The following is a 17,553-nucleotide window of genomic DNA, read 5'->3' on the forward strand; positions in this document are numbered from 1 at the left end:
CACAATCTGAGTTGTGTAGTCAGAGTTAATGGAATTGATAGTAGAAAACTTATTCTTTCCTTGAAAATTGTTGTTGTTGTTGTTTGTTTGTTTGAGTCAGAGTCTCGCTGTGTCACCCAGGCTGACATGCAGTGGCACGATCTCAGCTCACTGCAACCTCTGCCTCCTGGTTTCAAGCAATTCTTGTGCCTCAGCCTCCCAAGTAGCTGAAATCACAGGCACACACCACCACACCTGGCTAATTTTGTATTTTTAGTAGAGATGGGGTGGGAGGTGGGGTTCACCATTTTGGACAGGCTGATTTTGAACTCCTGACCTCAAGTGGTCTGCCTGCCTTGGCCTCCCAAAGTGCTTGGGTTACAGGCATGAGCCACTGCAAATGGCTGAAAATTCAGGTATTTTTAAATTACAACTGAATAGATGTTATAATTTGTGGCTTTTATAATCATTTTCCCAAAGAATATCAGTTTTTATGATAAAATTTTAACAATAGGTGGAGTAAATAAACTTTTGTCTCTTACAAGTTAGTATATTGGTTTCTACATGGTAGTATCAAACTCTAAGATACAGCATTTTCCTCCAAAAGATGGAGAGGGTCTTCATATTTTATTAGATGGGGAGAAGCCACTGACAACATGATCTACAGCCTGGACAATAATTTTCAAAAGGTTGAGAAAACAATTGAGAAATATATGCCAGCATACATCCTGGAATTTTCAAAATAGTCCCAATTTCATATAACCTTATTTCTTCTACTTACCTTTTCTTAACAGATTATGGATATGTGATTTAATTTCAATGGCTTTGTAAGATGCACTATATAAATCAAGGCAAACAAGTAGAAAAAAACTTTCATCAAACATCTTAACTTGATTTTTTTTATTCAGAAGCTCTAGGCTACATTTGAGAGAGGTCCCTGAAACCAAGCAAAGTACCAATCAACAGGCATGTGGATTCAGCTTGAACAGATACGGAAATTAGTACAGGAAGCACAGTCATAACAGCAAGCATGGGTAATCTCATAAACTAAAGCCACCCTCACCTTGCCCCAGTTTCTTTAAAAAAAATTCCCCCTGAGTTTACTTAGTCCTAGCATCTGCCCATTTGTCTGTTGACAAATAAAAATTTGGTTCTCTAGTCTCATCCTTCTTTATCCCCACCAACTGCTAAGTTCATCCAAGTAACACAGTACCATAAGACATATGGTACTGTGTTTCTTGAAATTATGTGTAGGATTTTGTTAGAACTTATAGAAGATGTGGTTATGCTTTTTAATTTAAAAAGTAAATATAGGATTTTTTTATTCTTGTTCAATGCTTCCTTCTTCTCATTCTGACATTAAAATTCTGACATTAAAATAAAATCTGACATTTGACATTATACAGTCAAACATTTGGAGTGTTTAGATGTACACATTTCTTGCATACATGTGTATTTTACATAGTCTTATACATCACTTGACATGTAGCTCCTAGTTTTCACTTTGAGGATAAGTCGTCATTTTCATGCATACAGTGGAAGGAAATGAGCACATCTTGCTTTCTTGCACAGTGGATCAGACACGCCCTTAACCATGAAATCCATTAGGGAAAGGATTCCACAGTTATTAGCTCACTTAAAAATAGTTCATGCTTTAGGACAGTTTGTTTCTTTCAAGGTTATAAGACTGGATAAATAATGTAGAGACTTTTGAAATGTTGAGTTTACATCTCAGCAATTAAGAGTATTCAAAAATAAACCATAAACGCTTGTGATTTATAGTTTGGCAAAGCACTTATAAATTGAGGTTTGCTTTTTTCTTCTTAATCCCAGAATGGGAATTTTCTATTTGATTTAAGAAGTTTGAAATTTTTTTTTCTTTTTTTCCTCTACCTGGGTAGAGGAATTTCCACAGAATTTTGGTGTGTGGAGCCCATTTTCAAATAACATCTGCCAATTGTTCTTATAGATCAGATTATTTTAAGAAAAAGAAAGAAAGAAAAAGGATTAGGCCAGTTATGACACCAGCTTGTAACCAAAAATAATGGCTGAAATTAATGTGTTTCTAACTGTTTAGGCACCTAAGTGATGTTTAAAATCTCTCCCCATGTGTAAGAGAAACTTGCCAAAACTCGCTCAGTGCTAGTTCGTTCCTGATTTAAAATACTCCATGCTTGCAGAAATTATTCAGCTCCAAATAAGCTATTAATTGCAGTACACAGATACTTATTTATAGTTTTGTGGTTGGCATATATGTCTGGGTTCGGGACTCCCACTGCTTTGAAAAACACTTAGCAATGTCTGCCAACTGACATTCGTAGATATATCATTATCTATTATTTCCCAGGTTTGAAAGAGAAACTAAAAAAATCTTTTATCAGACCTTTTACCTAATTTTTTTTAAAATTCAGAAGCTCTAGGTTATATCTGAGGAAGAGCCCCTAATTCATATATAGGAGTTAATGAATTAAGACATTTATTTGATAAGCACTACTAAATACCTCATATATCATACAGTATTTTGGGTGCTGGTGATAAGACTAAGACATGATTCATACCCCCAAAGAGTATAAACAGTTTAAGTGGAAGAGAAGGCTACATAAACAGGTAAGTGGAATGAAGCTTTATAGGTGCTGTGATGGAAGTATTCATGGAGTATGATGAGTTCATAAAGGAAGGAGTCATTGCCAACTGGGTGAGGCCATGGGAAATCAGGATGTTAATCAGTGGAGAAGGTGGGGCTTGAATTAAGTCTGGAGAATGTACTCTTATTCATCAGGAAGTAAAGGTGGTGTGAGTCTACAAAGAAAAGTCATGGCACAGTTGTATGGTACATTTGGAGAACTCTGGATATTTCATTGTGACGTGAATGTAAGATACAGTAAGAACTGGGTTCAGTTAGATATGAAGCTGAAGAGAAAAGCGTAAACCAAAGTAGAGAGGATCTTGTGTTCCAGCACAGGTGTTTAAATAAAACCTTACCAATAAAAGGCAACCTTTGAAAAATTCTAAAAGGGTAAAATCCAAAAGGGTAGGGACATCATCAGATTTGAAATTTAGAGCTAAAAGTCTGGGAGCAGTGTGAGAACAAACTGGAAGGGATTAGATAAGAATCAGCGACCATACAACAAGAGGCTATGAAAAAGATGGTGAAAATCTAAATAAAGGCAGCAGTGGTTGGGAGCAGGAGGAGACACAAAGGAGAGATATTAAGGAGGCAGAATCCAAATAGCTTGATCACAGATGAAATGAATCTTTGAATGGATAGATCAATGTTTTGCCTATCAATTCTCTATGGCCCATTATTATCAATACAATTAACTTCCAAAGCACCTGAATTTGAAAATGAATGGCCATGGGGAAAGGTAATCTTTCTATCATTTAACAACCACATATTTTATAGCCCAGGCACTTAGTCTGGTCCTCAGCACAGAACCAGGGCCAGGAATGTCTTTGCTGTGTCAGGTATTAACCTCTTAGTTGTTGAATAATCAATTACTTTTGCACCACTCTAAAAGCATGCCTGCGAGAGATTTACCCCATTTCTAAACAAGCCAATAACCACATAAATTCATAGACATCCTCTTCTATGCATCACCAAACACCCTACCAGCTCAAGATTTGGTGAGAAAGAGAAAGGTTAAGAGCTGAGAGATCTAGGTTGGCATTCTGATTCTGCCCTTTGGTATTGTATGACCTCAGGCAAATACTTAACATTTCTGAACTTTATTATTTTCCTTCATAAAATGGAACTAATAGCGTTTATCCTACTTCCTCCCAGGGATAAAGGGTGGATCCAGTAACATAATATATACAAAAGATCTTTGTAAATTGTGACGCTGTCTCTGTAAAAGGTGGTTATTGTTACAATACGAATGCTGTAACCTGAGTTTCCCTAAGCATCTGCAAACTGTGGAAGCCTTAATGACATTGGAATGACATTAATTTAAGTTGCAATAGATAGTCTTTTTTCCCACCTGCTCTGTCAAGATCTCAGCCCCTGCAACATTCTCCTGATGACTTGCCAGAGCTCTTAAAGCAGTCCAGCCTTCAATCTTAGTGACACATCTTCTTCTGCTGAGCACCACTATCTTGTAGGGCACGGCAGTTGCCTCTTCTGATTCCAGTGACCACCTTCCTGGGGCAATGCAGTCATCTCCATCTGGACAGATCACTACTTCCACTGTGTCCTCGCAGCTACTGCATTGCCCCACCAGGCAGTATGGCTGAACACCATAGCCACATTCTGCTGGAAATTTTCTTTGGTCCTCCAACAAGTGTCTAGAGCAGTGATTCTCAACACCTGCTATACACTAAGTTCTCCTGGGAGGATTTTTAAAAATATAAATGCCTAGACCCTGCTCTTACCAGACTTTTGGAAACCAAATCCTGAGGTTAGAGCCTGGGCATCAGTGTTTTTTAAAACATGCAGGTGATTCTGATGCACACTGAGTGTTGAGGGCCACCCTGTGCGATGCGGAAGTACCTCTCTCTCCCCTGTCATGTGTCCTCTGGTAAAGAGGCCACAAAAACTGTGCTGCATGTGCCCCCAGCTTAAAGAGGTTCTCTGGAGCCTTGAAAAAAATACGGAGTGAAAGAAATAGCTACATGAAATTTTTCTTCATATTCAAATTTGTAGTGATAGTATATAGTTGGCCCTCTGTATACATGGGTTTCTTATGCATGAATTCAACCAACCGCAGATAAAAAATATTTGGAAAAAAATACAATAAAAAGTAATATAAATTTTAAAATACAATATTAAAACTATATAGCATTTACATTGTATTAGTTATTTTAAGTAATCTAGAGGTGATCTAAATTGTACAGGAGATGCCTGGGTTATTTGAAAATATTATGCCATTTTATATAAGGGACTTGAGCATTCATGGATTTTGGTATCTGCAGGGGTTCCAGAACCAGTCCCTCACAAACACCAAGGAATGACTGTATACTCCTTCAGGTATGAGAAAATGCTGTTTCATTTTTATACTCTTATGTTATTTTAAGTGTGTATTTTATAATGTAGTACATAAATAAGTCAAGTGTATATAATTGTACATGCTCAAAATATGTTACTTACAGGGATGTGGGGTCAAAAATTTATACAAGACTGTTTTCCTTCTAGCATTTATGACATTCTATAGTTTCTTACTTAAAATTGGCAATTTTTTCTCATCTAAAGAAACCCTACAACTCATTCAATAAATTACCTCATATATAGACTGTTAAAAATTCATAAAGTGGTTGAAATTTCTAATACTAAGGTACTAGTAAAAGCCATAAGTTGAAAGGGAATTTTTTTTTTTTGGCAGATTGGTCTCCTGATTTCCAGAGTTTTTTTTTCAAATATTTAAATATTATGTGTTTAAATACTAAATATTAGTGTACATAGATGGAAAACAAAGAAAATTTTGTCTGTGAATAACAATAGCACAGTACACTTTAAAATTACAGAAAGAGACTTTCTCACATGTTTCTAATCTGACAGTAAAATAACAATCTGTGTTTTAGCCAAGTGGAAGGAGTCAACCGTAATACTTTTCTTCGTTCAGGATAATTTTGTAAACAACATGCTCCTTAATTAAGCAGCATCAAAATGCACATCTAAGTGATCTATCTCTACTATATTTCTGAGGGATTGAAAAAGGATTATAATTACTAGTATCGGTTCCCTGCAAACAGTTTTACACGCGCACACACACACACACACAATCTTTTTCATTCTACACTGTGAATTATTTACCTCATTATACAACATAAGTTATCAAAGCAAAGTAATTATAGAAAGACTGAATGGTCATGTTACAAAAACTTGGAATTTTATTGGAAAGTGGAAAAAACATTTCCTGTGATTCTCAGATCAAAACTCCCTTGGGCCTCATCACAAGGCCTTTCAAAAGCAGCGGTTGAAATGGAGGTAAGGAAATTTTGCCTACATAAGAAACTCCGGTCTGCTTTGTTTGGGAAGTGATGACTAAAGTTTAATTCATTGGATCACAGGGCCTGGAAATGCTGTGCCAGCTTGGATCTACTTTGAGTTTCCTTAAGAAATCTGGTATGTTTTAATTCAAAGATGTGGAGACCTGTTGGCAACTCTTTGGAAGCATTTAGCAAACTATATTAAGGCTACCTTCAGGCACTTCATTTATAAGCTGTAAGAATTCCAGCTGTTTTCCCTTGAGTCTATTTTTCTAGAGAATACTTTTCTTCCATTAAATTCTGTGTCACAGATAAAATAATTTTCTGTAAAACATATGCATTAATTTGCTTTTATCTAAATATCTATGCAAAGAAAGTTGTCTAAACTCTTCAAGCAGCTACTTGTATTAGAATGTCAAATTCTTTTCTAGATTTAGCTAATAGGTTGGGAATGTTAACTTGATTTTGGTTGCTAATATTACTCGTTTTAGATCTTTCCAATCACATAATTTTATTCTAAGCTAAGTTTTCCCTTTTCCTTCTCATCCTATTTTCTTTGGTCATCTTAGAAGGTGGACTTTCTGTTAAATTCCTCCTGCTTACGCATTACAGATAAGAGGCATTTTTTTTTTACATTGTACTCACCATGGCCAACAAAGTCACTCCAGATCTTCCTTATATATGTGCCCCCGCTTAGTAACAAAAGAAGAGCATCAAAGATTGTGCTTTTGTAAACAATGAATTCAGATTCAGATAATCTATTAATGAAGAAATATAAGTAACTTTAAATTTCTTTACAGTGAATTATTTCAGTCTGCTTCTGTTTTTTAAAAAATGGAATTTTCAAGAATTAGTCCCATGAAAATCACTCTATGGTAAGTCTATGAATAAATAGGTCTCGTTTCTTTTAAGGCCAGTCTAGGAACTGTTCACTTCCTTTATCAAATCCATTTTTCAAATTTGTTATCACTTAAGCAGTAACATTAGGGAGGTGAGTCTACAGAAAAGCAGAGTATAAATATGGAGTCAAACAAATGCTACAAAGATACAATTAAGTTCAATATTAAATAACCTGTAATTGTCAAGGACTATGACAAAAGTTCCAAGAATAGGCCAAGATAAAAGAAGGAAAGATGAAAGAAGAAAAAGCATCTTACAACATTTTAGTCAAAGGTATAGAGAAAAAAACAAAGCAACAGCCTTTGCAAATAGCAACCTATTACGCATAAGGCTGGTTTTGCATAGAGAAAAGTAATTTAAGCTATAATTTTCTATTTTCACTGATCCTTTTTTTACATCAAAAACATATGTATACATGACATAACAATGTGTAACTTTAGAAACTTATGGAAATAATGTATGTATAAAAATTTTCGAAGAAAATCATATATGAAGAATGATGTGGTTTGAATGTTTGTCCCCTCAAAAATCTCATGTTGAAATTTGATCCCAAATGTTGGAGGTGGGACCTGACAGAAGGTGTTTGGGTCATGAGGGCGGATCCTTCATGCATGTCTTGCTGCCATCCTCATAGTAATGAGCGAGTTCTCGCTCTGTGAATTCCCATGAGAACTGATTGTTAAAAAGAGCCTGATGCCTCCTCCCCTCTCTGTCTTGCTTCTATCCTCTTACCATGCAACGCTTGCTCCTCTTTACCTTTTGCTGTAAGTGGAAGCAGCCTGAGGCCCTGACCAGAAGCAGATGATGGTACCATGCTTCTTGTACATCCTAGAGAACTTTGAGCCACATAACCTATTTATGAATTACCCAGCCTCAGGTGTTCCTTTATTGCAATGCAAATTGACTAAGAAAAAGAAGAAAATTATCAAAATACACATTAGGCAATTGTAAAGATGTATTAAACACCATTTATTAAATTAGTAAACAAGCTAAAATCTAACAGTATAGCTTTAAAACTGTGGTATTATTTAAATTAATTATTTTTGTTTATAAAAGTAAGCTATTATCATTAATGAAAATTCAACAAACATAAATAAAGGAGAAAGGAGAAATATTATCTAGTGTTTCACCAGATGAGTGTATAAGAGAAGAGAAAAAAATACATCAGGGTTAATTTTGGTAACAAAGAAAAACAGAAGAAAACTTCACGTTCTACAAATACGTGGAGGATGATGGCAACGAATTACTTTAAACCAGGGTTATAAAAAATTTGGTTTATTATGTTGTATGTAGCTTCAAGCAGGGAGAGAAATAGAAATAATCTTTGTTGAGAATCTACTATCCTCTGCTATCTCAATTTAATGTCCCAATAACTTTGCAAGCTAAGCACTGGTACAACTATTTAACAGATAAAGAAAACAGATCATAGATGGGCTAACAACTTTTCCAATGTTACTTAGCTAGAAAGCAATGAAAGCAAGATTCAATTCCAGGTTTCTCTGGCAAATGTCAATTTTGGAGCTTTCAGTTGCATTTGGTAAAGGCCTATGTATTCTCAAATGTGCCAAAGGGTAAGAGAGAAGAAGGCCAAGGAATTCGGTCTTAGGTCACTGCTCCCTCTTTAAATAAAATAGTTATAACTGAAACTTGTTTTTTACTAGACATTTATGTATATTTCAGTAAAAACAAACAAAAGCTCACCTGAAAAAGCTTAAAAAACAATCCACCCCACAATGTTGCCTTACAGCACAGCTTTCAGAAGTTCTGGCCAAAAAAAAAAAAAAAAAAAAAACCTGTGATAGAAATTGGGGGAGTGACATTGGCAAGATGGCTAGCTACAGACACCTGGCATTCATCCCCCCTACAAGAATGAACCAAAGCAAAGAATCCATAGCTGATTTGACTGGAGTATTGAAGGGAGATCATTAGAACGCAGTAGGAGAGTAGAGACACATTTGTGGTGATTGGAAGCCCAGGAGGGCAGTGTGGAGGCACCTAGCCTCTGCAGCCCCATCTCTCTCACCCAGATCAGATTTGCCTAAAGTCAGGAGGGACGTCCTGTTTCAGGGAGAAGGTATGCAGAAGATCCCCACCAGCCCCCATTGCCACCATAAACACCTACAATCCTTACAACAGGAAAATCTTAAGTTCTCACAAGCCCTGAGCCCAGTTTTGAAATATACTGGGAATTCACACAGTTGTATTGCCCAGATTAGAAGCTCAAGGTGTGTACTCCTCTCACCCAGCCATGGTGAGCCAACCTGCTGCAGCATGGTGCCATCTTAAGATCAGTGTGTGCCCTCTTCTGGGGCACTGTAGCTACTGCTCTCCTGCATTGGGGCTCCATCTTCATTAAACTAAGCCTACAAATGTGACAGAATGCCACAATCCTAGCTGTGTGAAGGCAACATAGACTGACTGAATGGTTACAAAAACAAGATCTATCTCCATACTCCCTACAAGAAGCTCATCTTGTTATTAAAGACACAAATAGGATGAAAGTGAAGAGATAGAAAAAGATACTCCATGCTGACAAACACCAAAAATGAGCAGGAAAAGCTATACTTGTATCAGACAAAGAGATTTCATTTTAAAAGCTATAAGAAGAGACAAAGAAGGACATTATATAATAATAAAGGAATTAATTCAGTGAGAAAATATAACAATTGTAAAAATATATTCACCCAATACTAGAGCACTCAGGTATATAAAGCAAATATTATTAAATCTAAAGAGAGAGATAAACCCCAAAACAATGATATCTGGGGACTTAAAAACCTCACTCTCAGCACTAGACAAATCATCTAGACAGAAAATCAACAAGGAAACATTGAATTTAATCTGCACTATAGACCAAATAGACCTAACAGACATTTACAGAACATTCCACTTAACAGCTGCTTGGGTGACCATATGTTAATTAAGCATAATTAACATAATTAATGCATTAATGTTAATGCTTAACATATGGTCATTTCTCCAGGACTGATCATATATTAGAACATGAAACAAGTCTCCAGAATTTTTAAAAATTGTGACCATACCAAGTATCTTATCTGATCACAATGGAATAAAACTAAACACCAATAACAAGAGTAACATTCAAAACTATACCAATACATAGAAATTAAATAGCATGCTCCTAATGACCAATAGGTAAAGAAAGAAATTAAGACTAACGTTTAAAACTTCTTTGAAACCAATGAAAGTTTAAGCATAACATACCAAAACTTATGGAGCAAAAGCAGTATTAAGAGGTAAGTTTATAGCAATATATGCCTACATCAAAAAACTAGAAATATTTTAAATAAACAATGTAACAATGTGCCTTGAAGAACTAGAAAAGCAAGAACAAATGAACCCCAGAATTAACAGATGGAAAAAAATAATGTAAATCAGAGCATACATAAATAAAGCTGAGAGTAAAAAAATACAAAAGATTCATGAAACAAAAGGGTAGTTTTTGAAAATATAAACAAAATTCACCAACCATTAACTAGACTAAGAAAAAAAGAGAAAAGTTTCAAATAAATAAAAATCAGGAACAAAAAATGACATATCTCAAAGATAACATAGAAATAGGAAGGATCATTAGAGATTACTATATACCAGTAAATTTAAAAAACAAGAGAAAATGGATAACTTAATGGACATATACAACCTACCAAAATTGAAACAAGACAAATAGAACACCTAAACATATAATACTAATAACAATTAATGAGATTAAATCAATAATAAAAAGTCTTCCAACAAAAAAAGTCCAGGACTGGATGGTTTTACCATTGGATTCTACTAAACATTTAAGGAATTAACACTAATTCTTCTCAAACTATATTAAAACAGAGGGAATTTTTCCTAACTCATTCTATGAGGCTAGCATAACCCTGTTAGCAAAAGAAGAATAGGATCCAACATAAAAAGAAAACTACAGGCCAATATCTAATGAACATAGAAATAAAAATTCTCAACAAAATCTTAGCAAACTAAATACAACAACACATCAAATTAATCATACACCATGATCAAGTGGGATTTATCCCAAGAAAGCAAGCATGAGGCAACATATGAAAATCAATACACATCATACATCACATTAATGGAATGAAGAACAAAAGCCATATGATCATCTTAATAGATGCAGAAAAAGCTTTTGATAACATTCAACATCCCTTCGTAATAAAAACTAATAAATTAGGTAGAGAAGTGTTGGCGAAACCAGTCCCACACCACCCAGTGGGTACTCGGAGTCCACTGGAGACAAAGGAGTTAAGAGACAGAATAAGTGTTTAAAATGTGGGTCCAGGGGACCAGAGCATCAGAGGTTTGCTCACAGCCCAGAGCTCTCAGGCTCTGCCCAATTTATTGGTTTAATTGGTTTACAAGCTCTTTGTTCTTAGGGCAGATGGGAGGGGGAGGAAGGGATGAGGAAAAGGATTAATCAGTGAAGGAGAACTCGTGAGTTATTTGATAAAATGTACAGTGGTGGTTTCTGTGAATTTCCTTGAGCAAACGTGTGTGTATAAACTACTGAAGATCTTTAACTTATCTGGACTGAAACGGGTGGGAGCAGGTTTCAGGAGGAGCCAAGATGTTTGATTATACTCCACTGCTTCAAGGAAGGCTTATCTCCCTGAGCAACCTATGGAATGCTGCTGAGTGGTTATGCTCTTGGGGCATAAAGGCATGAAGGCAATAAGGAGACTTATCCTCGGAGTCCACCCATGGCTTTCCATGGGTGTCTCACACAGAGGAGACCAACCAGAAACTCTCTTTCCCACAAGAAGGAAAGCAGCTCAACATACTAAAGGCCATATATGGAAAATCCACAGCTAACATCTTACTGAATAGAGAAAGGCTAAATATTTTCCTATAAAAACTGATAGAACACAACATAGAACTGGAAACCCTATCCAGCACAATTAGCAAGAGAAAGAAAAAAAGGGCATCAAAATTGTAAAGGAGGAAGTCAAATTGTCCCTATTTGCCAATGATATGATCTTATATATAGAAAAATCTAAAGACGGGGAGTCTGTTCCAAGATGGCCAAATAGGAACAGTCCCGGTCTGCAGCTCCCAGTGTGATTGATGCAGAAGATGGGTGATTTCTGCATTTCCAACTGAAGTACCTGGTTCACCTCATTGGGATGGGTTGGACAGTGGGTGCAGCCCATAGAGGGTGAGCTGAAACAGGGCAGGACATTGCCTCACCCTGGAAGCAAACGGGGTGGGGGGATTTCCCTTTCCTAGCCAAGGGAAGCCATGACAGGCTGTACCTGGAAAATCGGGGTACTCCTGCACAAATACTGTGCTTTTCCAATGGTCTTAGCAAACGGCACACCAGGAGATTGTATCCTACACCCGGCTTGGAAGGTCCCACACCCATGGATCCTTGCTCACTGCTAGTGCAGCAGTCTGAGATCAAACTGTGAGGCAGCAGCCTGGCTGGGGGAGGGGCATCTGCCATTGATGAAGCTTGAGTAGGTAAACAAAGTGGCTAGCAGGGGAAGCTCAAACTGTGTGGACTCCACCATAGCTCAGCAACACCTATTGCCTCTGTAGCTTCCACCTCTGGGAGCAGGGCGGGGCGGACTGACACCTCATACAGGCAGCTGCCCCTCTGGGACGAAATTTCCAGAGGAAGGACCAGGCAGCAATATTTGCTGTTCTGCAATATTTGCTGTTCTGCAGCCTCTGCTGGTGATACCCAGGCAAACAGGGACTGGAGTGGACCTCCAGCAAACTCCAACAGACCTGCAGCTGAGGGACAGTGACTGTCCGAAGGGAAACTAGCAAACAGAAAGGAATAGCATCAACATCAAAAAAAGGACATCTACACCAAAACCCCATCTGTAGGCCACCAACATCAAAGACCAAAGGTAGATCAAACCCCAAAGATGAAGAGAAACCAGAGCTGAAAATTCTAAAAACCAGAGCACCTCTTCTCCTCCAAAGGATCGCAGCTCCTCGCCAGCAATTGAACAAAGCTGGACAGAGAATGACTTTGATGAGCTGACAGAAGTAGGCTTCAGAAGATTGGTAATAACAAACTTCTCCAAGCTAAAGGAGGATGTTCGAACCCATCGAAAGGAAGCTAAAAACCTTGAAAAAAGATTAGACCAATGGCTAACTGGAATAAACAGTGTAGAGATGACCTTAAACGACCTGATGGAGCTGAAAACCATGGCACAAGAACTATGTGACATATGCACAAGCTTCAATAGCCGATACAATCAAGGGGAAGAAAGTGTATCAATGACTGCAGATCAAATTAATGAAATAAAGTGAGAAGAGAAGTTGAGAGAAAAAAGAGTAAAAAGTAATGAACAAAGCCTCCAAGAAATATGGGACTATGTGAAAACACCAAATCTACATTTGATTGATGTACCTGAAAGTGATGGGGAGAATGGAATCGAGTAGGAAAACACTCTTCAGGATATTATTCAGGAGAACTTCCTCAACCTAACAATGCAGGCCAACAATTCAGAAAATACAGAGAACACCACAGAGATACTCCTTGAGCAACCCCAAGACACATAATTTTCAGATGCACCAAGGTTGAAATGAAGGAAAAAAATGTTAGGGGCAGCCAGAGAGAAAGGTCAGGTTACCAACAAAGGGAAGCCCATCATACTGACAGTGGATTTCTTGGCAGAAACTCTACAAGCTAGAAGAGACTGCGGGCCAATATTCAATGTTGTTAAAGAAAAGAATTCTCAACCCAGAATTTCATATCCAGCCAAACTAAGCTTCATAAGTGAAGGAGAAATAAAATCCTTTACAGACAAGCAAATGCTGAGAGATTTTTGTCACCACCAGGCCTGCCTTACAAGAGCTCCTGAAGGAAGCACTAAACATGGAAAGAAACAACCAGTACTAGCCACTGCAAAAACATGCCAAATTGTAAACATCTTTGATGCTAGGAATAGACTGCATCAACTAACAGGCAATATAACCAGCTAATGTCATAATGACAGGATCAAATTCATACATAACAATATTAACCTTAAATGTAAATGGGCTAAATGCCCCAATTAAAAGATATAGCCTGACAAATTGGATAAAAAGTCAAAACCCATCAGTGTGCTGTATTCAGGAGACCCATCTCACATGCAGAGACACACATTGGCTCAAAATAAAGAGATGAAGGAAGATCTACCAAGCAAATGGAAAGCAAAAAAAAAGCAGGAGTTGCAATCCTAGTCTCTGACAAAATGGACTTTAAACCAACAAAAGAGACAAAGAAGGCCATTACATAATGGTAACGGGATCAACTCAACAAGAAGAGCTAACTATCCTAACTATACCCAATACAGGAGCACCTAGATTCATAAAGCAAGTCCTTAGAGACCTACAAAGAGACTTAGACTCCCACACAATAATATTGGAAGACTTTAACACCCCACTGTCAATAGTAGATGGATCAACGAGACAGAAGGTTACAAAGGATATCCAGGAATTGAACTCAGCTCTGCACCAAGTGGACCTAATAGATATTTACAGAACTCTCCACCCCAAATCAACAGAACATACATTCTTCTCAGCACCACATCACACTTATTCCAAAATTGACTACATATTGGAAGTAAAGCACTACTCAGCAAATGTGAAAAAATAGAAATCACAACAAACTGTCTCTCAGACCACAGTGCAATCAAATTAGAACTCAGGATTAAGAAACTCACTCAAAACCCCACAAATACATGGAAACTGAACAACCTGCTCCTGAATGACTACTGGGTACCTAACGAAATGAAGGCAGAAATAAAGATGTTCTTTGAAACCAATGAGAACAAAGACACAACATACCAGAATCTCTAGGACACATTGAAACCAGTGTGTAGGGGGAAATTTATAGCACTAAATGCACACAAGAGAAAGCAGGAAAGATTTAAAATTGACACCCTAACATCACAATTAAGAGAACTAGAGAAGCAAGGGCAAACACATTCAAAAGCTAGCAGAAGGCAAGAAATAACTAAGATCAGAGCAGAACTGAAGGAGATAGAGACACAAAAACCCCTTCAAAAAAATCAATGAATCCAGGAGCTGGTTTTTTGAAAATCAAAACTGATAGACCACTAGCAAGACTAATAAAGAAGAAAAGAGAGAAGAATCAAATAGATGCAATAAAAAATGATAAAGGGGATATCACCACCGATCCCACAGAAATACAAACTACCATCAGAGAATATTATAAATACCTCTACACAAATAAACTAGGAAATCTAGAAGAAATGGGTAAATTCCTGGAAACATACACCCTCCCAAGACTAAACCAGGAAGAAATTGAATCTCTGAATAGACCAATAACAGGCTCTGAAATTGAGGCAATAATTAATAGCCTACCAACCAAGAAAAGTCAAGAACCAGGTGGATTCACAGCCAAATTCTACCAGAGGTACAAAGAGGAGCTGGTATGATTCCTTCTGAAACTATTCCAATCAATAGAAAAAGAGGGAATCCTCCCTAACTCATTTTATGAGGCCAGCATCATCCTGATACCAAAGCCTGGTGGAGACACACACAAAAAAAAGAATTTTAGACCAAAATCCCTGATGAACATTGATGTGAAAATCCTCAATACAATACTGGCAAACCGAATCCAGCAGCACATCAAAAAGCTTATCCACCATGATCAAGTTGGCTTCATCCCTGGGATGGAAGGCTGCTTCAACATATGCAAATCAATAAACGTAATCCATCACATAAACAGAACCATCAACAAGAACCACATGATTATCTCAATAGATGCAAAAAAGGACTTCAACAAAATTCAACAGCCCTTCATGCTAAAAACCCTCAATAAACTAGGTATTGATGGAACGTATCGCAAAACAATAAGAGCTATTTATGACAAACCCACAGCCAATATCATACTGAATAGGCAAAAATTGGAAGCATTCCCTTTGAAAACTGGCACAGGACAGGGATGCCGTCTCTCATCACTGCTATTCAACATAGTGTTGGAAGTTCTGGCCAGGGCAATCAGGCAGGAGAAAGAAATAAAGGGTATTCAATTAGGAAAAGAGGAAGTCAAATTGTCCCTGTTTGCAGATGACATGATTGTATATCTAGAAAACCCCATCATCTCAGCCCAAAATCTCCTTAAGCTGATAAACAACTTCAGCAAAGTCTAAGGATACAAAATCAATGTGCAAAAATCACAAGCATTCTTATACACCAATAACAGACAAACAGCCAAATCATGAGTGAACTCCCATTCACAATTGCTTCAAAGAGAATAAAATACCTAGGAATCCAACTTACAAGGGGTGTGAAGGATCTCTTCAAGGAGAACTACAAACCACTGCTCAATGAAATAAAAGAAGACACAAACAAATGGAAGAACATTCCATGCTCATGGATGTGAAGAATCAATATCATGAAAATGGCCATACTGCTCAAGGTAATTTATAGATTCAATGACATCCCCATCAAGCTACAAATGACTTTCTTCACAGACTTGGAAAAAACTACTTTAAAGTTCATATGGAACCAAAAAGTGCCCACATTGCCAAGTTAATCCTAAGCAAAAAGAACAAAGCTGGAGGCATCACGCTACCTGACTTCAAACTATACTACAAGGCTACAGTAACCAAAACAGCGGGTGCTGCGGGCCAGCCTGGCACATGTATACCTAAGTAACAAGCCTGCATGTTGCGCACATGTACCCTAGAACTTAAAGTATAATAAAAGTAAATAAATAAAATAAAGTGAAGCAAAAAAAAAGAAAACCCTACAGACTCTACAAAAAAAAAAAAAAAAAACCCAGCAACTTTGAACTGATAAGCACATTAAATAAAGTTGCAAGGTATAAAATTAATATACAAAAATCAGTAGCATTTTTGTACACAAACAATGAACTAGCTGAAAAATAGTTCAAGAAGGCAATCCATTTGCAATACGTACAGAAAAATAAAATACCTAGGAATATATTTGACAAATGAGATGAAGGACATATACATGGATAACTACAAGACACTGATGAAAGAAATTAAAGAGGACACAAACAAATGGAAAGACATCCCATGCTCATGCATCAGAGGAATCAATATTGTTGAAATGACAATACTACCCAAAGCAATCTACAGATTTAATGTAATCTCTATCAAAATGTCAATGACATTCTTCACAGGAATAGAAAAAATTCTAAAATTTGTATAGAACCACAAAAGATCTCAAAGAGCCAAAGCAATCCTGACCAAAGAGAACAAAGCTGGAGATATCACACTACCAGATCTGAAATATACTACAAAGCTATAGTGACCAAAAAAGCATGGTACTGACATAAAAACAGGCACACAGACCAATGGAACAAAATAGAGAACGCAGAAATTAATCCATATATCTACAATCAATTGATATTTGATAAAGGTCCCAAAAACACCTATTGGGGAATGGTCAGTCTCTTCAATAAATGGTGCTGAGAAATGGATATTTATAGGCAGAAAAACTAGAACCACAACTCTCATCCTATAAAAAAAAAAAACTCAAATGGCCCAAAGATCTAAATGTAAGACTTGAAACAATAAAACTACTAGAAGAAAACACATTAGAAATGATTCAGAACATCAGTCTGGAAAATATTTTGGGAAGAAGTCCTCAAAAGCATAGGCAACAAAAACAAAATTAAACAAATGGAATTATGTCAAACTAAAAAGCTTCTTCACAGCAAAAGAAACAATCAACAAAGTAAAAGGGCAATCTACAGAATGGGAGAAAATATTTGCAAACTACTCATCTGTCAAA

The 17,553-nt window shown here is 36.9% G+C and overlaps 1 long non-coding RNA gene across 1 annotated transcript in view; it reads left to right on the forward strand.

Annotated features, from left to right (window-relative positions):
- The first annotated feature begins 4,885 nt into the window (after positions 1-4,885).
- LOC134732914 (uncharacterized) overlaps positions 4,886-17,553 on the forward strand; it is a 42,769-nt gene continuing 30,101 nt past the window's right edge. The window contains exon 1 of the long non-coding RNA XR_010116471.1: positions 4,886-4,942. This is a non-coding gene — a long non-coding RNA (uncharacterized lncRNA). The remainder of the gene's footprint in view (positions 4,943-17,553) is intronic.

This window comes from Symphalangus syndactylus, chromosome 17 (assembly GCF_028878055.3).
Source record: "Symphalangus syndactylus isolate Jambi chromosome 17, NHGRI_mSymSyn1-v2.1_pri, whole genome shotgun sequence".
Taxonomy (NCBI): Eukaryota; Metazoa; Chordata; class Mammalia; order Primates; family Hylobatidae; genus Symphalangus; species Symphalangus syndactylus.